This window comes from Canis lupus, chromosome 10 (assembly GCF_003254725.2).
Source record: "Canis lupus dingo isolate Sandy chromosome 10, ASM325472v2, whole genome shotgun sequence".
In the NCBI taxonomy this organism is placed as follows: Eukaryota; Metazoa; Chordata; class Mammalia; order Carnivora; family Canidae; genus Canis; species Canis lupus.
The window spans coordinates 22,128,882-22,152,497 of NC_064252.1; the positions used below are offsets into that span (position 1 = coordinate 22,128,882).

Here is a 23,616-nt window from a genome sequence, read left to right on the forward strand (position 1 = left end):
TGATGACACAGCTGCAGGACTTAGGGCACCGAGGGGCACAGGACACAGGTGCCTCCAGGCCAGGACGGGAGTGGGGTGGCTGTGAACGGTCGCTGACATCAGGAGGGGTGTTTCTAGCAGGTGCACCGTGACAGCCCAACCTGAATCTCCCTTTGGAGGGACTAGGTTCTTTGGTGACTTGACCTTTCACCTGGGGTCAGCGCCCCCCCCCCCCGTGCCCCCTGCACCTCCTCCATCCTGCAGTGCCCCCACCCCCGGGGGACCCGGCACCCTCCCCCAGGGTCTGGGCAGCCCCTTCCCTGCACCCCTGCCATGCTGCTCACACACCCTGTCCTCCTCACATGCTCTTTTTAGGAGCCCTCACCATGGGTCCAGTGTGGATTGGGGCTCGGGGGCAGGACCCCCCAGCACTCATTCTTCCCAGATCTGCACCAACACTGCAGGTACTTCCTGTGGCTTTTCCAGGCAGGTCTGGGTAATCCAGCCCCTTCCAGGAGAGTCTCATGGAATGGAAAGCTCCTGCCTGCCCCAGCTCAGCTGGTTTAGGGGCCAGGGCCTTGCTGGTTCCTCCTCTGTGCCCCCTCCGTCCCCATTGCGAGGCAGAGCAGTGAGGAGGGGCAGCCGGAGCTGGGGTCAGGCCCCCTAAACAGTCTTTGGAGACCCACCCACAGGCCCCTAGGGCTGCAGTCCCTCGGCCATGCTCTGCGCTCTGCCCCAGCTTCTAGAACCCATCCTTGAGGGTTTAATACAGTCTCGAGAATGAGCCCCTTTGTCCCTTGGCAGCGGACAAGGGTGGCCCTGCCTCTTGGCTCCCCCCAGGCAGTCTCTTGTTCCCACACCTACATCCCCGAGGGGTCCCAGGGGACACTTGTTTGCTTGGTCCCTGCACCCATCCTCCTCAAGCAGTGACTGGCAGATTTGTGCAAATTAGAGTCAGGCCTCTTTTTTTTTTTTTTTTAAGATTTTATTTATTTTTATTCATAGAGATGCAGAGAGAGAGAGAGGCAGAGACACAGGCAGAGGGAGAAGCAGGCTCCATGCAGAGAGCCTGACGTGGGACTCGATCCAGGGTCTCCAGGATCACGCCCTGGGCTGTAGGCGGCACTAAACCGCTGCGCCACCGGGGCTGCCCAGAGTCAGGCCTCTTCCTCCAGGCGGACCCCCTGGCTTAGCTTGGCATGGAGGCTTGCCTGGAACCTAGTCCCGTTTGCATCCCGTGGGACCTGTCCCCAGGGCCAGGCTGGCTTGGGAGTGCACACCACCAACGCCTCCACCCCGAGCCCCCTTCACCCTGTGCTCCCCCTTGTCAGCACCCAGCACCTGGCCTGGAGACCACCCCCCCACCCACCGTCCCGAAGGCAGGCCGTGCCTCCTTGCTGGCAGCCTCCACCCACTGGGGCTTCAGGGCCGTCAGCGGAGTGGTGAGCTGGGGAGGAGCCAAGCTCCCTGCGAACTGAGGCAGGGCCCGTCACCACCTCGGGGTGGGGGCTTGGGAGATGGCAGCTGGCGATCTCCAGGGATGGGGACCCCTGCGGGAAGCACCCCCTTACTACCCCTCCCAGGCCCGAGGCCGCAGGGTCAGCCCTATTGCACCTGCCTCGGGCGGGGGCCCGTCCCCAGCAGCAGGTGGATCTGGAAGGAGGGCAGGACAGGGCGAGCAGTGGCTGGTGGGGGGCCCCGCAGGAGCTCAGCCACTCTGATGACCGACGGGTGGAGGCAGGCTCCTCCTCTGGGCCTCCGAGTCCTCATCTGTGAAATGGGAGCAGGGAAGCAGGTCTGTCTAACTGAAGAGGCTTCTAGCTCACGGGGCTCCAGGGGTCCCCGCCCCTCCTGTGACACTTGGCAGCCACTGCCTCTCACCGGCCCAGCACGGACTCAGCGTCAGACGGGAGCTGGAGTGGGATCCTGGAAGGCCCGTGGAGGGAAGCTGGGTGCCATCGGGCGCCACCGCCAAGGCCGCGCCAGGGAAGCCTCGTTAGCAGCCGGGCCAGTGTCCCCGACGCAGTGGCTGGCCCTTCCAGGGGGCTGCGGCTGTCCCGGGTGGAGGGTCCACACCTGGGCGCCCACCCCGCTGTCCTGCATCCCCACAGCACCCGACGCACGTGGTGGGGAGGGCGCCCATCTCTCGGCGGAGGAAGCCAGCGCAGCCTGTCGGCAGCAGGACTGCTCCAGATGCCACACCCCTCGCGCACATGGTCACTCAACAGCAGACTGCGGGGCAGGGTGGCCCCTGGTCAACCCCCCCCCCCGCCTCCATGGGCGAAGTGCTGCAGGTGGACCTGCCCTCGGCCTCTCTGCTCGCTATCTGCCCATCTGTGCAATGGGTCTGACCACAGTGCTTGCTGCCGGTGTTGGCACAGGGGACGTGGCGCGCTGGCACAGGCCCACGATGCCGGCGTTCACTGTGACGGGCACCTCCTGTGTGGAGCCCTGTGGAGGTGCCGGGGGCGGGTGGACATCCCCGGTTTCAAGACGCCTGGGCTGTAAACCACAGCCGCCCCCGAGCCCAAGGCTAGCAGGTGCCCAGAGGAGGGGCCTCCACCGGAGGGGACACTGAACCCAACCTTCCCCCGAGACAGGAGGCGCCCCTTTTCTCTCCATTGCGAGTAGGAGCGGGAGTTGAAGGAGCGTTTGAGGAGGAACTCCCGGGACCCCACTGCCCTACCCGCAGGGCCGTCTTCGGGCCGCCCAGCGCTGCTCCGACCCGCGGCGGGCTCCACGTGCCCCGCGCCCTGGCCAGGTGTTTCATTCTCTGAGGCCTGCCCCGGGCTCTGCCACCCTGTGGCCCCGTGGTCCTGGGCCTGCTCTTCAGCCGTGCGAAGTAGAGACAAACTCTCTGCTTCCTTAGGATGAGACGAGAAACCAACGAGATAACCCGGAAAGAGTGTCTATGGGGCCAGGCCTCGGAGAGCCGCTCAACAAACGCTGCCCTCCCCTCGCATTTCCAGGGCCGCCCAGTTTAAGCCCCTCTAGACGCCCTGGAACGGACCCGCGTGGCTCCCTTGATCGTCTCCGCCAATGGTGTGCGCCCACCGCAAGCACCGCCAACGTCTATGTGCCCAGAGCTTCCCCGTGAAGCCCCCCAGGGGTGGAGAACTCTTTGGGACAAGGTCAAGTTGGGCTGGGGCTCCTGCAGGGTGGGCTGGAGCCTTTGGGGGGAGAGATAAGTACTTCTCCTGAAATGCCAGGGTGTCCTCTTGTCCAGTAACAGGTGCCAGGGGCAGGGGGCGGCTTAGCCGACAATAGGCACTTGTCGCCTCGCTGTCTGGAGGCCGGAAGTCCAAGGTCAAGGTGTCTGCGGAGCTGGCTCCTCCTGTCTGCTCTCCTTGGTCTGCAGACCACCGTCCTCTCCCCGTGTGGGTCTGTGTCCTGAACTCCTTTTTTTTTTTTTTTTTTTAAGATTTTGTTTATTTATTCATGAGACACACACACACACACAGAGAGAGAGAGAGAGAGGCAGAGACACAGCGGCTCCGCACAGGGAGCCTGACATGGGACTTGATCCCGGGTCTCCAGGATCAGGCCCTGGGCTGAAGGCGGCGCTAAACCACTGGGCCACCCAGGCTGCCCCTGAACTCCTTTTATAAGGACGTGAGTCATGTTGGACTAAGGCCCGCCTTAATGCCCTCGTTTAATTTCATGATCTCTTCCAAGACCTTGTCTCCAAATCCAGTCACATTCCGCGGCACGAGGGGTTAGGACCTCACTGTACGAATGATGGGGTGCACAGTGACGCCCAGAGCCCTGCGGACTCATCACAATTCTGGAATTCCTGGAGCACCCATCACACGGAACCTGGTAATCCCCGTGAGAACGCCGCCCCTCCACCCCTGCAAGAGCTCTGTCTCCTCCAGGGAAACTGAAGCTGGGAGACACCATGACTTTCCCCGGGGTCACACGGCCAGCCAGCAGACCCCAGCCTGGCTCATTCCAGAGCCTGTTTGTTACAACGGCTCCCAAAATGGTCCAGGAAAGTTCTGGGCTCCCCAGAAGCCACCTGCGAGGGGCCACGACACGGCTCTACAGCAGGTTGTCCGCTGCCCAGCCCTGGAGACTCCAGACCTACTTGTCTTGCACCCGCGGTGGCCCCTACCTGACCCGCAGCTGTGGTCCGGGAGCCATGGGACGAATGGGGGCGACACAAGGCACAGTCGCTGCCCTTTAGGAATACGTGCCCTGGGCAGGAAGGCAGCTCGCTGCACATGTGACCCCTCAGGACACCAGCCAAGAGCCGGGCCACCGCTCCCCTCTGGTCTGGGCCGCGTGTGGGGGCCAGCCTGTCCCTTGTCCCAAGCCCTCGGCTGTCCCGGAACTGAGTCATGACAGAGCTTGGGAGGACTCCTCAGGGTGGGGGTAGGGGAAGGGGGGCAAATCTGGCCCTCACATGTTCTCGCTTGCTTCCGTCCACGACAGCGGCTTCAGCCCGTCCCCTCGTCACCCAGAAGTACCCACGGAGGACACATCTGGGTGCCGTGAAAAGCCCCAGCTCTGAATTCCTCCCCCCGGGGGTCCCCGGGGCAGCTGCCAGCTGCAAACAGCGTGACCAGACAGCCCCCGAGGGCAGGGAGCCACAGCAGCAGAGAACACGGGTCTGTGTCCCGTTGGAGTCGTGTGGCCACATCACATCCGATGCGAGGGGCCTCCTGTTAGGAGCTCAGTGCGCGCCCCAGGTGACAGGTGGCGCTCCACTAGGACGAGGCCCTAGGACCCCGCGCCTTGCCGTGTGCCGGGGCCGTGCCTCCGTGGCACTCGCTCAGGGAGCACCACAGCCCCACATAACAGCTGGGAAACTGAGTCAGGGTCCGATCACGCAGCACCAGGCAGGGAGGGGCAGGGCAAGGAGTCCCCGCTCACGCCTGGGGCTCTGACGCTCGTGTGGCTGGGCCGTCCCAGCTCCACCCTGAGGGATGCTTTTCCCAGTTGTGCTCTGTGCTCCCCCAACATTCACTGCCAACCCCCTCCCCCTCGCCACGTTTTCAGGTCCCATCGGCCTCCGGGCCTTGGCCTAAGCTGTTCCTACTCCCTGAAATGCCTTCCCAAGGCCACCTTATTGCAGGCCCTGCTGAGACTCGTGACCTGGGAGCTGGGTGCAAGGTCCCCAGGCCCAGGTGTGCATCTCCTCTGAGATCTAGGTGGGTCCCTTCACCTCTCTGAGCCTCCCCACCTCCGTTTCTGTGTCCATAGACCAGGAACAGATTTGGGTCCTTCTAAGGGCTGTGAGGGTCAGTGAGATGTAAGATGAGAAAACCTTTTCAAAAATAGGAAAAGCCTTCAATGTGTCATCACCAGTCGGCCCCAGGGCCCTTGCACATACCCGTTGGCAGCTCATGGGAGTGTAGGTGAGGATCTCTCCCCTTCAGCCACCCCAGTGGTTGAGGTGGGGGCGCCTAGTTCTTTCTTCTTCCTCCTCTTCCTCGTCCTTCTTTTTCATCATCATTGCTCACATGATAGGCCAGGCTCCTTGAGGACTGGGTATTCTGGTTACCTGTCTGGGGGATGAGGAAGCTGAGCCGGGCGAGGAGGCCAGGAGGTGGCTGAGCTGGGATTCAGCTCTACAGCCACGACAGTGCTGGGGTCAACCATGCCGTGTCCCCCACCCGGGAGCAGGTGGGTGCCCCAGACAGCCCAAGAGCTCCGAGCTCCGCCCAGACAGACTGCTCCCAGATCACTCGCCCTGGCTGATGCCCACCGCCCCCACCCCCACCCCCAGGGCCAGACCCTTCATCATGACACCAAAACCTGTGCTTTCTGGAGGCTGAGGGCATACGGATGGTCACCTGCCAACACCCGCCCCGAGGCTTTTGCTGCTCTTGCTCTGCTCACCCAAACGGGGGCTGGAAACCCCGGCTCTGTCAGTGCACGCTGGGCCCCCCTGGAATCTGGGGCCCGGCATCTGCTGGGTGCTCAGCGTGGCCCCAGCGTGGCCTCACATCCCTCCTGGCCTCCCTGCCTCCACGTCTCGGGACACCTCTGAGCCCTGCCAAGTCCCCAGGGACGCTACGGCCCTCGACCTCCTTCCCCTCTCCCCTACCATGTGATGACCCCCCACCTTGTCCAAACTCCCATGAGGCTCCTCTGAGAGCTCTCCTCCTTGACCAGACCTTGACCCCGCCCTACTCCAGCAGAGAATCCCACTAAGCCGTTTCATCAAGGATCCCCCAGTTCCTCAGCCCCCATCCTTGGTGTCTGAGTCCTTGGCCCTTAGGAAGAATTCTATGAGGCTGTTTGGCAGGAATCCCCCAACCTCTGGTGTCTAATCAAGCCCCTGTCAGTGATTTTCCATGCACTGACCCCTTGATCTGCTCCATGGCTATAAACCCCCAGCCGTCTTGGCTGTATTTGGATTTGACTTCAATCTCTTGATCTTTTTGCAATAGTCTTGACCCTTATAGCAATAATCTTGAACAAAGCCTTCCTTGCTGCTTTTAGCAAGCATCTGGTGCAAATTTCTCTTTAACAGCACCCGCCTAACCTCCGCTAGCCTGGCCATCCACCCCAATGCTGCTCACTCTTGAAATCTTTCTTTTTTTTTTTTTAGGATTTATTTATTTTTCATGAGAGACACAGAGAGAGACAGAGACACAGGCAGAGGGAGAAGAAGGCTCCACACAGGGAGCCCAATGCGAGACTTGACCCCAGGACCCCAGGGTCATGCCCTAAGCCAGAGGCAGAGGCTTAACTGCTGAGCCACCCAGGCACCCCTCACCCTTGAAATCCTACTCTGTGTCTTGGTCTAGGGCAAGCGTGGCATTCGGAGCCCCGACGTCACCTCCTGGCTCCCCGCCCGGGTGGGCGCTCCCTCCCTCCACCCTCATCCACATCTGTAAAATGGGTAGAGAAGAGAGAAGAGACCACACGCACACCACGGAAGGCAGCTCCCCGAGCAGAACAGGTGCTTGGCAGACATGTGCTCCTTTGTCCTTCTCGGGCTCCTGTTTATAAGACGCCTTAAATCTGCCAGCAGAGAAAGACTCCACGCTGCTGGGATATTCTGTGTTCTGATGGGGAAAACAAAATCCCAGGTGGCGAGCGAGCGGCAACTCTCAGAAATGGTGACATCTGCCCAGCTCTGCTTCCCTATTTATCTCTCTATTTCGGTGCTCAAAAGGACAGGCAGGTGGCCAGCCGCAGAGCCGAAACTGAATAAAAGAACCGGGAAGGTGTGGGACAGTCCAGGCTCAGCCCCGGCGGGGTATGGGTCTTCAGCGACAGGGCAGGGCATGTTTTAGGTGTTCATCGGGCGTTTCCCTTCTCTTACCCCAGGCCCGCAGCTCTCTCGGGACCTGGCTGGCAACCTGCGTCCTGACCTGGAGTGGCTTCGAGGGGAGGGCCTGGGGGGCAATGAGTCCTAGAGAATGTGACACCCAAACTCTCCCGGGAGTGGGGACAGGCCAGCTCTCGTCTGTCATGCAGGGTCATGGGATGAATACGTGCAGGAGCTGGGGCCAGAGGCACGGATTCCCTTCCTTTTACACCGACTTCAAAAGTCCACTGCTCCGCGAAGCCTTCTTTGCATCCACCCCCGCCTCACCCCAGGCTGGCTCAGGGTCCCTCATCAGAGCCCTGATCGTGCCCCATGGCATTCAGCGTAGCTCCCTCTACTGGGACCGGTGTGTCCCAGCACAGGGGTGGCAGCAATACGTTCCTGCAAGCAGGAACGCATGGAAGCCTTTCCCTTCTCTGATGGGCAGCCTCTTCTCCTGTGCACACGGTGGTACGCGGGGCGCTGTTATCCCCCCAGGGCCAGCTCAGACCTGGCAAATGATGGTTAATTACAATAATACTATTAATATGACAACAATAAAAATAACCACCACACTACTGCCACCACCAATTACTGAGCCTTACTACGAACCAGGTGCATTTCCCAGTGTACTTTACTGAAGACTCGTGACAGCCGTGGGAGGTGGGTATTATTATCCTAATTTCTCAAATGAGGAACCAGAGACTCAGAGAACTGACTCCTTTGATGAGCGAGGGCGGCGGCCCTGGAGGAGCCGGGTGTGGGCAGGGAGGGGAAAGAAGGGGTGCGCGGGGGGAGCTGGGTAGCCTGGTTCATGTCTCAGGGCTGCTGTGACGGGGGCCACAGACGGGCGAGGGCAGGGGGCTTACGACGACAGGTTCTAGGAGCTGGAAGGCTGAGATCAAGGTGTTGGCAGGCTGGCTCTTTCTGAGACTGTGAGAGAGAGAATCTTCCCTGGGCTTCTCTCCCTTTCTGGGGGTTTGCTGGCAATGCACGGCGTTCCCTGGTTTGCAGACGCGTCCCCGGATCTCTGCCTCTGTCTTCACGTGGACTGCTCCTTGTGCACGTACCTGGGTCCAAGTGTGTCCTTTTCATCAGGACATCCAGTAGCCATATGGGATTAGGGCATACTCCAGGATGACCTCATCTCAACATCATTCGTTGTACCTGCATCGGTCCTATTTCCAAATAAAGTGCCACATTTGGAGTTACAGGGTGTCAGAACGTCAACCCATGAATTCTGGAGGTCAAATTCAACCCGTAACAGTGACTCCAGGTGGGGCTCCGGGAAATGGGGTGGGCTGTGGAACCAGTGAGGTGAGGCTGAGTGCCAGGTGGGGACTGGGGACAGGCCAGCAGGTGGAGGGGGCAATGGGGGCACTGCGCACACCCGTGTGTCCCGGGGAAACCAGCAGGTCAGGGAAGTGTTGCCTGGGTTCCCCCAGCAGGGCAAACATTTCCACAGCCCTCCAACCCCATCCTCACACCATGAGCCCTCAGATCTGGACCCTGACCACCTCAAGAACCCTTAAATCTGTTCACTCCTCAGAAATAAGCGAATACGTATATAGTCTATAGCAGATGGCAGGGAACATCTCAGGGGAAAAAGCTGAGAAGACAGGTAGGAAGTGTCAGGAGGGGAGGGTGCTTCGGAGAGGTAGTGTGTCAGCCGAGGCAGGCAGGAAGGAGGAGGCCAGGGTGGGAGTGGACAGCAGAACCAGCCAGTAGTCAGGACCAGCCAGTACAAAGGTCCTGAGGCAGGCGTGTGCCTGACACGTCCTAGGAGCAGCAAGGAGGACAGTGGCATGGAAGAAAGGGTCAGGTGGGAAGATGCAGGAAAGGCCGTCTTGGAGCTGGGTGGGTTACCTCGCGTGCCCCCGGCCCAGCGCAGCCTCTGACCCAGGCTGGTTCCCCTCCACCTCCGCATTCGATGGTGAGAGGAGCCTCACGGCCTGAATCCCTACCCCGAGGCACACCTAGGTCCCCAGGCCTGTCCTGGCTGCACAACAAGCATGCTTGTCATGATGGAAATCCCTTTATGTAACAATATCATGAAAGCCTGGGGAGGAGCCGGGAAGAAAACCCCTAGAAATAATGAAATAAAGACAACGGACTCGCTATGAATAGAAAGCCCATTTGCAAAAATCGCAGAAGGGATCACAATATTTCCAAATCTTCCCATGGCTTTGCTTTAATTGCCGCCGAGCACCACTTTCTTCCTGATGCTTTAATCAACCAATTTAGATGTATTGCCGCGCTTGACACAGGCTTGATTTCTGATAAATGGAACAAAAATATTAAGAAAGCGGGCACAGTTGGAAACAGCAGGCCCGCGCTCCCTGCCCGTGTTCTGCCTGACGTTGCTGCAAAATGTCCCCCCTCGTTCAGCAAATCTTTGCGAAGGGCCTACTGTGTGCCAGGCCCCCAGAAGGCACCGCAGAAGCAAGCAGATCCATGAGAGCGGACTCCCAGATCAATGAGTATTTGTAACAAAGTGACAAAGGAGCAAAGTGCCCAGATGGGTAGGAGGTGCTTCAGCAAAGACAGGCCCTGGGAAAGGGGAGTCTTAACTAGGACGGAGGGGCAGGGGGAGGGGCAGCGAGAGCCCGTGGAGGCCTGAGGAGGAGGAGGGTGCTGGCATCCTAGAAAAGATTCCGCGGAATGAGCCAGTTAGCTGTGTGGGTCTCTTAGGGTAAGAGCCTTGCAGAGAAGGGGGGCCACGAAGCTGGCCTTGGCTCTGGGTGGGGTGGGTCCCTTGGGCTGCTGGCTGAGAGCAGACTGGGGGGCAGAGGGGTATTTGAGTCGCAGCTCTGCCCCAAATACCTCAACTGTGTGATTCTGTGCTCCTCAAACGACCTGGAAGCTTCCGTGGGGCTCAGGCCGGGGGTCAGGGAGACAATGGTCCATTGAGGTTTGCAAAAGGTGGTCCTCCTGACAGCCCTGCATCTGGGCGTTCTTGGACAAGTCAGTCAGCCTCTGGATGGCTTCTGGCCATAATCACCGCGTGGGCCGTCTGGCTGCCGTGAGCCGTAGTTTAGGGAGTGGGTGAGAATGTGCTGGACCCCATGCAGGTGCTCTCTGCACTTGGAGAAGCACCCCTGTGAGTCCTGTGGCCGTGACTGACTGGCCCGGGCAAGTCCTCAGAACGGGATGGGATGGACGTGCACCCACAGAGCACCTGCCACACACCTGTCGGGAGGCACAGGGCGTCGAGGTGAGGGCTGGGGCCACCTGAGCTCTCCACAAACAGGAACTTAGCTGCAAGCAATGGGTCTCATTAGGCCCCCGAGGCCAGACTTGGGGCTGGGAGGGCACCGTGCCAGGCCCTGCCCACAGTCTAAAGACCTCCACGCTTGGCTCATGCGTCTCCATGTTGACATAGATGCCTCCCGGTCCCTGAGACTCAGAAGGCAGGCCCAGGTAGGAAGAAGCACCCCTCCCCATGCACACACCCTGATGGATGGGCCAGGCAGCCTGGCCTCAGGATGAGGAGTGGGACCAAGGACCCTGGACCCAGTCAGAACTCTGCTACGTCTCCCCTTGAACAAGGAAGCAGTCAGCTGAACCACAGCCCCCGGGGCCCCGAACGCAAACCCCATCCCATTGCTGCCTATCTCATACCCTCCAGTAAACCTGCAAGGTGTGCTCATCATGAGGAATTCTCTAATAAATACAGGGCCCTGTCCCCGGGCTACTGCCACTGCCCCAACCCCAGACAGAGCCCAATTCTCCGACACAAACACCTGGAAGACCGACTGTTGGCTTCCTTTCATCTCTCAGGTGGGAGAGATGCCATCCTTGGGCAGGATCCCTCCTGCCCTGGGCCCCTTGCCTAGCCCACAGGACTCCTGTAAGCGCCATTGCTAGGATGACCCTGAAGAGCTGGGTGCCACCAAGCCCCACCTACTGTGCGCCCCTCCCTGTGCAGAGCTCACCCTGCAGCCATGCCTCCATCACAGCCTCGATCCCCATCTCACAGAGGGGGACACAGGCCGGGAGAGGTAAAGCCGCAGGTCTGAGATCAAAAGCCTGTGAGTGGCTCACCTGGGCTTTGTCCCTAGGCCGTCAGCTTCCAGAGCAATGTTCTGGGCTGTTAGAACTGGGCAGCCATGGAGAGCAAGCACTGGGCGAAGCTGGAGGGTGCACGCAGGGCCCTGGGACGAGGGTCTCCAGGCTCCTCGCAGCGGGCAGGATCCGGGAGGGGCCGGGGACCAGCTCCAGGTGCTGAGGCCGGGCCATGGCCATGTCCTCCCCTGGGAAGCCCAGCTCCGAGGACAGGTGGCTCGCTGAAGGTCACTCACCAGGAAGCAGCGGAGCCAGGGTTCAAACACCTCCCCAGACTCCAGGGGGGACCTCAGCCCAGCAGCCAAGCGTGAGTTCAGCACTTTCGGAGGTGGAAAACCCCCCTTCTTCTGGCTCCTCTCCTCCTCCAAACAGCTGGCAGGGCTCAGCCCTGTGCCCGAAGATGCCAGGAGCAGCTGTCCCCTCTGCGGGCGGTAGGGTCCTTTAGCTCCTCCCGCGGGGCTGGGGGCTGGGAGGGCAGCTGCCCCAGCTATTCTTAGCTCCTGGGGCCCACAGGCAAGGTCACCCTGCTGTCCCGAGAGAGAAGTACTCTGATCTGGACAAGTTGGCAGAGCGTGTGGTCCACGGGCTGCCCTGCTCGGGAAGGCGGGGGCCGTTCCTGGTTCGGGGATTGGGCCGGGGCGGGCAGCCAGGTGGAAAGCCGGCCCAGAGACAGTTAGAGACCCCAGCCTTTGCCTGTGGGTGCCCGGGGCCTGAGCCCCCGGGTGCCTGTGTTTGCTGACCTGATCTGGGGCCCCCAGGACAGCTCCTGGCACCCAGAAAAGGCTCCATCAATACTCATGGAACACATGGATTAATTAATCCGTGAGGAAGCCCCGATCTCATTTTCGAGAACTATGCTACCTGGGGAGGGGGAGGCAATGGCCGAAGCCATGGCCCACATCTACGAGGTGCTGTCTCCCTGTCAGCCTTCCCAGGAAGGACCCCTGTACCTCAGTCCTTGTGACAACCGCACAGACAGAGCACTGGCTCATCCTCATGTTGTGCATTGGGACATCGGCTGTGGGGGAGCCAGGGGTCCCCAGGGCAGTGACTCCAGTCCCCAGGCTGGAAACCATCCCGAAGTTGCAGGCTGAGGTGGGAGCTCCTGAGGGCAAGGCCATCTCAGTGGACCCTGAGATGGACCGTGGAGATGGGCATCCTAGAAGAGGCGGCACATAAGCCATGACCCGGAAGCCTGTCATGGAGAAAACCTTCCACTGTGGACGCTGGGCACACTAAGAAGACTGCATGTCCCAGGGTTTTGGGGGGCGCAGGGGAGGGCTTGGCAGGAGGCAGGATTTAGGGTTGTGCTTTGGAGAGAGCCCCTGGGCTGCCCTGCTGAGGGGGCAAGGGGGGGGGCCAGCAGGAAAGCTAAGGGGGACTGGAGTTAGTTGGTGAGGCCTGAAGTCAGGGTGGAGATGGCCCCGAGTCTCCCTGCCAGCTGGGGGAGGGAGGAGCATGGGAACCTAATTACAGGGTGGGATTAATCACAGCACTTTTACGGAGAGGACTTCACACATCATTATCTGCCGGGGATGAGCAGCTTGTTTGGGGTGCGGGGAGAATTAATTAAGGTTGGGGACGCCTCAGAGAGCTGCGGATGAAAGGTACGAGGCAAGTGCCAAATATACTTATTAATAAAATTTTGGGGCAAACTTGCAGAGGCGGCCGGATTGTGCACTGGAGTCGGGGGCGGGGGCGGGAGGGTGTCAGGCACCTGCTGGCTCCGCCCAGGTCTGTTAGAACCAGGTATGCAACCTCTTGAGGCTCGGGCTGGGCCTTGTGCTGGGGGATGGGGGAGACGGGGGGGGGGGGGGGGGGGGGGGCACCGGGAGCCAGGTCAGACCCAGGCCGGCCCTCAGGAAGCTCCTGGTGGTGACAGGAGTACAGACAGACAGTGTCACTCAGTGTGAGCAGCGCTGTGATGGGCGGGAAGCCCAGAGGCAGCAGGACGGCAGCCTGGGCCCGAGAAGGCTTCCAGGAGGAGGAAACAAGTGACCAGGTCGCAAAGGATAAAGAAGGAACAAGAGACACACACTCTGGGATCAGAAAACAAAGAGCCAGAGGCAGGTGGCATGAAATAGAGTCAGGTTCAGGAAAGATGAGAGCCTGAGCGAGCCTAGGGTGACTCTGCGCAGCAGACAGAGCTTGGCGGCCTGTGGAATCCAGACTTTGTCCTGAAGGCAGCAGGGAGCCAGGGAAGGGTCCTGAGCAGGAGAGTGAGGGTCAGATTTGGGTTTCACGAGGATCCCTTTGGCTCTGGGGTAGGGGGGCAGAGTCAGGGAGGCTGCTGGCTGCTGCTCGAGTCCAGGCAGGAGGGAGTGAGGCTTGGACTGGGTGGCACCGGTGGGTACTGGGAGGAATGGCCGGGAGGCTGAAGCCAGGGGACCCTCAGGGCTCTGCCCGGTGAAGCCAGCCCAGCTGGTGCTGGACGGGTGGAGGCGTGAGTATCGTTGAGGACAGAGTTCCCCACACGGTTGGCCTCAGCGTCCATGGCACCAGTCCTATCCTTCTCCCCGGCTAAGCCCCATGCTCTTGGGGCAGGGCCTTGACCAAGGGTGTTCATGGATCATGGGCCCTGTGGACTCCACCCAGTGGGGAAGTACCCAGAGCCCCTGGTGAGCTTGATGACCCCACGTCCCCCTCCTGCATGCCCCCAAGCTGTCTCGGGTGGCCCCCTGTGGGTGGAGGACAGATGATGATGCAAAGTGCCTGTGTCCTGCCTCATACACAGTAGGTGCCTAATCCACAGCTGCTAGTAGGATCAGTGAATGCCAAACTCCAGGCGCTGGCTGCCGACAGGGGGAGAGGGCGGGGCTCATCGAGTAGAGCCCCCCTGTGCACCAGGCTTTGCACTGAGGCGCTCGCTAACTTAGTGGCCTCAGCTGGCCATTTCTCACAGGGTCCCTGAAACATAGGAGCTGTTGTCTCCATTTCAAAGACAAGGAAACTGAAGCTCAGACGGGAAGGTGACTTATCTGACGGCCATCCCGGGAGGAGGCAGGCCCAAGAGTCTTACTCCAACGCTGGGGCTTATTTTGTAACGAAAATGCATTAAGGCAGCGAGAAGGCTTAACGTGCTGTGTGACGTTGGGCAGCTCACTGGCCCTTTCTGAGCCTCCGCTTCCTTGCCTGCACTGGGGGGTCCTGCTGCTGATGGTGGAAAGCGGCCCGTGTGGGCCATGGTTCTGGGATGCATCCTTGCTGGTGTGTCACTGCCCAGGACACCCCATCGTGCTCTGCAAGCAGAAGGCAGCCCATCCTCTCTTTGGTCTGGGGTCCAGTACGAGGCATTGCATTCTGGGGGTGACGGAAATAGAACCAACTGCAGGGGGCCTGGCCCTTCCCATAGTCGAGTCCCAGTGGGCAGGACTGACACAGAGGCCTGTCCCCCAGGACACCAAAGGGAGGTCACCTTTTCTCTAACAAAGTGATATTGGTGTGAATGGTCCTGAACTCAGGAATCTAACACGGGGTGGACAGGTCTCTACTGACCTGGTGTGTGACCCTGGGCAAGGTACTGAACCTCTCTGATCCTATCCTCAACTGAGAAGGTGCTAAGAGAACAGTGCTTCCTTTAGGGGGGGTGGGGGAGCTCATGAGGAAGTGTTTGCCAAGCTCTAGGCCTGGCCCAGGGGTACAGTCATGTTCCAGAAGCTGGACTTTCCCTTCCTCCAAAGGAACCAGGGGGGTGGGCTAGGCCTGCTCAGCCAGACAAGCCCTGGGCAGGGCCTGGGGGGCACCAGAGCCTATGGCCACAGCCACACCCCTTATTCTCCTCCCCCAGGCACACCCCCCCCCAGGCTCCTAGCGGCCCCTCGGGGGTTCTGACTCACTAGATGTCCACCTACGAATAGGCTGTGGCTGCCAAAGGGCTAGACCGGCAGGGGCTACCTGGCCAGGGTCATGGGCTCCACCCAGCTGTCCAGGCCGGGCCCGCTTCCCCACAGCGGGGGGTCCCCCCAGAACAGAATTCAGACAGATGTTGGAACCCACCACCAAAGGCTCCAAAACCCGAGATTTTTGCAATAATAGGCTGCTCTGTGAGGCTAAGCCAAACAATTTACAATATTTGGAGAGGCTGCTCAGAAAAATCAAAGAAGCCTGGAGTTCCAACCCGGGTCACAGGGGGCCTGTTGACCCCAGACACCCACCTCCCAGGGCCTGGGTTCAACCCACAGGAAGCAGCGCTGGGCTGAGCCCACCAGAGCCTCACACCATCGGAGCCAGAAGAGGCCCTGACCAGCGTGGAGCTTGGAGCAGGTGGGGGGATGGAGGCCTGGGGAGACAGAGCCAGGACATGCTCCCGGTCCAGGGCTCTCTCCTCTGCCCCTCACTGCATTGAGGGCAAGAGTGCACTGGGCTGGGGCAGGGCAAGGACAGACCCGAGTTCAAATCCCAGCCTTAACCACTTCTTAGCTTGTGTGACCCTGGGCTAGTCACTTAACCTCTCTGGGCCTGTTTTGTCAACTGTAAATAGGAATGTAGAGAAGCAACTCCCGGGATGGTAACCAGGATACAGGGAGACCATCCAAGTGATGCCAGGGGGCGCTGAGCACCCAGTAAGTGGAAGCTGTGACCTATCCAGGGCGGAGCAGCTGCAGAGTGGAGACTCCTTCCAACGCTGGTTCTACAGAGCAAGGCCCTCACCCCACTTCCCCAAGTCAGAGCTGCTGAGGAGGGGCCGCCAGGGCAGTGAGACCCTCACAGAGCCCCCCCCCCCCCCAGGTTCTTACAGGCAGTGTGCCCTCGGGCCGTCCGGTGACCTGGCTGGGCCCCCTCCTGCAGCTCTGAGCTGGGGGTGGCCCCCTGCCCCCCACCCCGCGTTGGCTCTAGGTGCAAAGGCCGCAGAGGCTTGGAGCTGAGGAGGCTCTGCACAGGCCAATTATCCGGATTATCACTGTTGTTGTGATGACTCCAGGGCGTGCCCGCGAGGAGGGCTGCATGGCGTGGAAATTAGGCCTCCGCTCAGGGTGCTTGGCTCAACCTACCAATTTGCATCATATTAATCCTCGTCATCTGCACTCTGGGTTGGAGGCACTGGTGAGACGGGGGAGCCCCAGAGCCACCAGCTGCCGCCGAGCCAGAACCCAGGCGGATGCAGGAAAGGGGTCCTCTGGGTCAGATGGGCGCAGGGGGCAGGGGCAGACCCACTGGGTGTCCCAGGCCTGGCCGGAGGCCTCCCACTACCCCCCACCCAGTCTGGCCTCTCTGTCTTCCGCAGGGACCTGGGCTGTGCCTCCTGGGAGCAGGGCCAGGCTGAGCTCCCTAGACCCCCCCCTCCCCCGCAGGAGGTGAACCAACGTGTCCATGGCCACCAGCGGGGACTCGGGGGAGCCAGGGTTTAGGTTTAGTGTGTGCCACGCCGCGAGGCCAGGGCTCTGCTTCCCTGGGTCCTCCCCACTCCCAGTGTCACAGCCTGTCACTCCTAAATTCTGTACCTGCGAGACTGTCATAATGACAGAGAGGACACCGGCTCCAATGCCACAGGCTTGTCACGACCTGAAGGCAGGTTATTATCAGTGACGTGGACAGATGAGTAAACTGAGCCCCTGGGGACTCTTGTTTTGCAGTTTGAAAAGCCAGGTTGGGTGTCGCCCGCCAGCCCTTCCTGGCTACCACTGCCCCCTTGCGGCAGACACGCTCCTGCCACCCCCTCCACCCCCACCCCTGCGGCGGCTCCTGACTGCTGGGCATTCACAGGCTCCAATCCAAGCCTTAGGGTCTGGGGCAGGCAGGTGTGCAAGGGCCACCTTCCGGAGTCTGGATGTTTCCCTGGGCACGAGGCCCGTTGCTAGAATCGGCTGCCCTGAGCCTGTAGCAGGGACCTCGCTGCCAGCTTTCTCCAGATGGATGAAGACTCTGTCTTTTCATCCCTGGGCTGAATTTCCTAAAATGTGGAATTTTCAACTGTGTCTCCCATTGGCTTAGATCTCCCCGATATCCACATCCCTGCTGTCAGGGACGGGGGCACACTGAATGAAATGGAAACGCTTGGGAACACGTAGGTGCCCTACCCGAGGACAGGGAGCTGTCATGATCCAGCAGGTGCGTCCAACCAGGGACCAAGGCAGCCCTCTGCCCACAGCACACGTGGATGTGGGAAAACAGGGACCAGAACCCAGAGGGCCTTGAATGCCAAACTAGGGACTCGAACTTCATCCCAAAGGTGTAACCACAGAAGGGCCACAGGCGGAGGGATGGCCAGGTCAGGATCCCGTTGTACCGAGACCACCCCGGGGGCTCTGCAGTGGGAGCGATGGGCTGTCAGGATCTTCACCCCGTAAAAATTAAGTAGTTGGCCTGAGTGTTTGCTCAGTATATTGGTTTTTCTTTATATATATATAAAGAAATATATATATATATACCTAGATTGGTATTTCTATGACCACCTAATAAATGTGGCAGCTTCAGACAGCGCCCACTTATTGCCCCAGAGCTCCGGGGGTCAGAAGCCTGGGCGGGCTCAGCACGTCCTCCTCTCAAGGTCTCACGAGGTAGAAATGAAGGCATCGGCCAAGGTGGGCCCTTGTGGGGAGACTCTGGGGGCCGGGTTCGGGGCTCCTTCAGGATGCTGGCAGGACGCGGTGCCCGGTGGCTGTTTCCTCCTGGCTGTTGGTGGGGGGCTGCTCTCACCTCCTGGCCCCGAGACCACCGCACTCTGCAGGAGCCTCGCTCCCCTCTGGCTTCGGCTTGACTCTCTTCTAACACCAGCCCGGAAAGCCCTGAGCTCTCGGAGCCCGGAGGCCGGTGTAAGCAGCTCAGGCACCAGATAATCTCCTTATCTTGGGGTCGGCTGATTAGCCATCTTCATTAAACCTGTCAAGCCCCACATAACGTGATCTCAGAGTAACACCAGGAGGGAAGGGGGTGGGACCACTTTAGAACTGGGCCTGCCATGTGTACTTTTGATGCAGACAGAAGCCCGGTCTCTTCTCGCAGTGAGTGGTCCTGCCGGGCTCCCTGCCAGGGCCAGAATAGAAGCTGTGTTCGCACCTTGCGGCCAGGAGGGAGGCAGGCAGGAGCAGGGAGGAGCGGGGGGCTGTGCAGAGGCACCCCTGGCCCGGGGCTCGCGCATCCGTGTCACCGCAGCACCTCTGGTCCACGGAACGGGCTTCTGGACCCGGCGACCAGCTCCCTGCCTCCAGGCTCCCGAGTCTCCTCCAAGCGACAGTGACCACAGCAGCGGCTTTGATGCACTGAGCGCCTACTATGTGCCTGGCTCGGAGCAGTCAAGACACCTTCCAGATGAGCACACACAGGCAGCGCAGGCTCAGTGCGAAGTCCTCTTCGTCCCTGGGCTGCCCTCCGGACCCGGCCCTGCGACTGCGGGGAGGCTGCAGCTTTTTGCCCATTGGGAGAGCATAAGCAGCAAGGTCACAGGGTGGCCATGACCTAACTGGCCTCCCACCTGGGCAGTGGTGGGGGTGGGTCAGGGCTGGGCGGCAGAGGCCTGGCTGCTGGCTGCCTCTTCCCACCCTCCAGGGGCTTGTGTCCTCTGAAAATAAAGTGATGGGACTTGATGCCCACCCCTCCCCCCACCCCCGCCCTTCACAGTGCTTTATCCAGAGGTGGAGGCAGCATGGGTGCTTCAGCCCCTTTGGATGGAGAAGGAAACAGGCTGCAGGCAGTGAGTGACCTGCCCGTCACCCCCATCCACTCCATAGGAGGGGCCAAGTGGCCAGATGGCCCAGAACCGAAGCCCCGAGCCAGGCCAGCAGTTCAAATCTTGGCTTGGCCTCATCCTCCATGGGTGACTCTGAGGGTGGGATTTCAATCATCTGTGAGCCCCAGTTTCTTGTTTTGAATTCTGGAAATCGGGCCTCGGGGTGGGAACCATAAGATCTTGACGAAGGAGAGGCCCTTGGGAGGGCAGAGGCTGCTCCCCAAAGGAGGGGTGTTGAGGGGAGACAGTGTAGAGGCTGGGGGCCAGCTGGTGGTGCTCACTCTGGCTGGCACCCCCCCCCCACTCAGCCGCCAATTACTTTGCTCCCTCCCCAAAGGGGGGCTTACTGTACAGACTGCTGCTGAATGCCTCGTGCCCCCAACTTCTAATTAAATGGCAGTGATTTTGACGTGGCAGGTGATCTTCTCGGGAGGCCTGGCTTTAAATTTAGCTCCCTCCCCAGCCAGCCCTTTGAAAAGGCTGCTCTCCACGGAGAGAGTGTGAGTCATCCACAGGCCTCCCTCCCGCCCGCCCTGGTGAGCAGCAGCGTTTGCGGGGGAGCAGGCCTCCCGAAGGCAGAGAAATAGTAAATAGGGATGGTATTAAAGGCGACAGTGCATGTGGAGCTCAACACACAGTAGGCTCAGAAATGGGGAGTCTGTAATTACCTGCACACTCGCCCTCGCCTCTCCCTCCCCCAGCCCGGCCCCCAGAGGGGACGCAAATATTTGTGGTCCGGGGACCGGATGCTGGCGTCCAGGCTCAGCTCACCTAGCCCCCAGTGGCCCTCGGAGCCCACTCCTCCTGCTCCTGCAGATGCACAGCCTGCTGGCTGGGGCTCTGAAGCCTGAAGACGCTCCCCACCCCCAAAGATACCTTCTTGTGCCCCTAGAACTTGGGGATGTTACCTTATATGGCAAGAAGGAAAAAAAGGAACTTTGCAGATGTGATTTAGGAAGGGTCTTGAGATGGGGGATTATCCTGGATTATTGGAGGCCCCCAAGTGCGATCCCAGGGGGGACCTTCTGTAAAGGGAGCTCTGGTGTCCGTGGAGGAGCAGGCCACCCGAGGAGGAGCACAGAGATATGGACAGATGCTGGCCTTGAAGGGCTCCGGAGTGACACGGCCACAAGCCAAGGAAGCTGGCAGCCACCAGGAGCTGGACCAGTCCTCCCCTCGAGTCTCAGAGGGAGGCAGCCCTGCCCACACCTGACTTGAGCCCAGTGACGCTGGTTTTTGGCCTCCTGGCCTCCAGAACTATAAAGGAATAATATGTGTTGTTTTAAGTCACCAAGTTTGGGGTCACTGGTAGTGGCAGCCATCAGAAATCAGTGCACAGCAGTTGGGAGGAGTGAATGTACTCGCCCTCTGTCACACGGCCGGGAACAGCCATGCAGAGATGCAAGCCCAAGTCCGAAGGGCCAATAGGAAGGAGGGGTTGCTGGGGATGACAGGTGGAGGCAAAGACTGGAACAGGAGAGGGGAGCCTGTGCAGTGGTTGCAGGGGTCACAGTTGGTCAGTGCCAACATGCCCAGGCTTTTCCCTGCCCACTCGGGACCTCCTGGAAAAACAGAAGGGACACTGAGGCAGATTGAGTACCAACCGAGTGCCAGGTGCACATTTCTTTCCAGATATACTCTCCCATCTAATCTTTATGTTGACACTTTGTAGTGGATAAAATCACCCCTATTTTGCAGATGAGAAAACTGAGGCTCAGGGAGGCAGCCTCACTTTGCCCAAGGTGGGGGAGCCAACCGTAGGGAAGGGGAAAGCACGGCCTCCAGGGAGCAAGGTGAGGGCAGCCCCACCGCACACAGTGGTGGGGAGTGGGTTTGAGGCCTCCTAGGGAAACCCCAGCGGCTAGCGGCCTCCGTGCGTGTCTGGCTGCAGACAGGGCTGGGAAGGCGGGCTGGGCCCCCAGTGCCAGGAAGGGGTGATGGGGTTTGTGTTTGATCAGCAAGCAGAAAATCGGGGTCGATGGAGGTTTAACATCCCGAGTCATCACTGGACTGGGCTGTGAGCCTCTTTGGGGCAGTGAGCTCATCTCACCTCTGGGTGTCTCGTACCAGACAAGGGACAGGCCCAGAGCCCTGCTCAGTGACGTGAGAGGGGACGAGGGATCGTCTTGAATAACAAGGCTTTGCGGTATCGGTATACCCTGAACACACCACACAGGCACACAGATCCCACACACATGGACTCACACACACACACAAACGCACGAACACCGCACACACCCCACATACACACACACCCACACCATACATATATCATACCCACCTCACATACACACAAGCATCACACACCACACATTGTACACGCACACACCACACCCCACATACACACAAATGCCACACACATACATAAACACACGCATACCCCACTCTGTACAGCCTCGGTGCCCCCCAGGATACAGCCTCTGGCTACAGAGGACAGATGCCTCAAACCTGAATACCTCCCCCACGAGCACTTTGGCCTGTTTCTTAACCTTCCTTGTCCTTGGTTTCCACCACAACACGGGGTGATCACGGGCCCCCTCTCGGTGGGGTCTGCAGGTACCAGGAGAGGATCCTGCCTCATTGAATCCTCACATGATCCTGTGAGGGGACTGCTGCTGTGATCTCCGTAGGGAAGAACAGTGCCCCAGGTGGAGAGCCTGCGACCACGATGGGAAGTCAGGGTGACGTGGAGGCAGCCCTGCCTCTTGCGGGCTGTGTGGCTCTGGGCAGGTGTCCTAACCTCTCCCGCTCGTCCCATCTGTAAAACAGGAGGGACACCACCCAGTGCTGTGGGGAGGAATAAATAAAACACAGTGCAGGAAGGGCTCAGGCCAGTTTCTGGTGAGGTTCAATCAATGTCTGTAAACATTTGTAAACGTGAAGCCAGAGGAGTTTGCACTGGAGGGGACTCACTTGCCCTCGGGGCACTTACATGCACTCTCTCTCCCCAGATGACCAACTGACAGCCATCCTCAACACTACTCCCTCAGCAGGGTCCTTGCAATGTACCCCCCCCCCCCCCCCCGCATTCCCTACCACTGGAGGTCAGGGGGTCTGGGACAGAGGAAAGTGGGGGAGACCGGCTTACTGAGGTTGGCTCTCTGACTCGAGGCCATGCAGGGTGTAGCACACCTGTGGGGTACAGGGGAGGAGTAGAATGGGAGGCCAATAGGAAGGAGGGGTTGCTGGGGATGACAGGTGGAGACAAAGACTGGAACAGGAGAGGGGAGCCTGTGCAGTGGTTGCAGGGGTCACAGTGGTCAGGGAATTTGGGTTTTCCCATCAGAAACTGAACAGAGCATCCTCTCTGATGAGATGGATCTTCCTGCCCCAGCCTGATCTTGCCACTCACCACCTGGGCCTGACCCTGACCACCTGGGTCTGACTCTGCCACTGACCAACTGGGCCTGACCCTGCTAGTGACCACCTGGGCCTGACCCTGATCACCTGGGCCTGACCCTGCCACTGACCGCCTGGGCCTGACCCTGATCACCTGGGCCTGACCCTGCCACTGACCACCTGGGGCTGACCCTGACCACCTGGGCCTGACCCTGCCACTGACCCCCTGGGCCTGATCCTGCCACTGACCACCTGGGCCCTGACCACCTGGGCTTGATCTTGACCATCTGGGCCTGACCCTGCCACTGACCACCTGGGCCTGACCCTGACCACCTGGGCCTGACCCTGACCACCGGGTGCCTGGTCTGGCAGGAAGGAATGCCTCCCTTGACAAGAACAGCCCAGGGAAGCAACCTGCAGGCGCCAGGCCATCTGCCAGGACGGGGCCCACCTGCCAGAAGGGGGTCTGTGTTACCGGAGGCAACAGGAGTAGGGGGAGCACCCGGGAGGAGGCAGGTGATGGGGAGCCGGGGATGGAGACAGGGTGGGGGAGGCAGAGAGACGCGGCAGGAGGGAGGAGAGAAGCGGAGGAAAAAGTAGAAAGGACGCAGGGAGGAAGGAGAGAAGGGAGGGAAGGACAGACGATGGTGAGAAGAAAGAACGAGCCACAAAAGGAAGGAAGAAGAAAGACTGCGAGAGAGAAAGCGAGAGGAGGAGGAGGAGAGGAAGAGGGAGAGCGCGCCGGAGGGAGGAAGGAGGGAGGAGGCAGCGGGAGGGAGAGAAAGAAAGAGGGAGAGAGCCCGGGAGCGCGAGGGAGGCGGAGGGGGCGGGCGCGGCGGCCGCGGGGGAGCGCGGCGGCGAGGGCAGGACGGCGGGGAGCGCGGCGGGAGGGGGCAGCAGAGGGCGCGGAGCGAGCGCCAAGAGTGAAGTGGCGGCGGCGGGCGCGGGGCCGGCGGGCATGAGCGCGGCGGCGGCGGCGGGGAGCGCGGCGGGCGCGGCGCGGGGCGCGGGGCCGGCGGGCGGGCGGCAGGCGCGGGCCGCCCAGTAGCCGCGGGGTCCGGCGGGCGGGGGGCGGGGGCGGGGGGCGCCGGCCGGAGTCCAGCCCCAGCCCCGGCCCCGGCCCCGGCCCCGGCCCCGGCCCCAGCCCCAGCCCCGCGGCCGCGCCGCGCCCCGCGCGCCCAGGAGCCCCGAGCCCCGAGCCCCGAGCCCCGAGCCCCGGCCGCCGAGTCCCCGCAGCCCCCGGGGCCGGGACAACTGTTGCGGCGGCGGCGGCGGCGGCGGCGGCGGCGGCGGCGGGGGGGCT

General features: G+C 60.7%; 1 long non-coding RNA gene across 4 annotated transcripts; it reads right to left on the minus strand.

Moving 5' to 3' along the window:
* Nucleotides 1–942: 942 nt before the first annotated feature.
* LOC112666268 (uncharacterized) lies at nucleotides 943–11,863 on the minus strand. Of its 4 annotated transcripts, none has more exons than XR_004819280.2 (5): nucleotides 11,288–11,776; nucleotides 10,067–10,432; nucleotides 5,315–9,519; nucleotides 1,861–3,377; nucleotides 943–1,749 (listed from the first exon to the last, which is right to left on the minus strand). It is a non-coding gene; the product is annotated as an uncharacterized LOC112666268 (long non-coding RNA). The 4 variants fall into 4 exon arrangements; XR_007413423.1 differs by having other exon boundaries at nucleotides 1,861–5,489; nucleotides 6,862–8,421; nucleotides 11,288–11,773; XR_007413425.1 differs by having other exon boundaries at nucleotides 1,861–8,421; nucleotides 11,288–11,863.
* Between the last annotated feature and the right edge of the window lie 11,753 nt (nucleotides 11,864–23,616).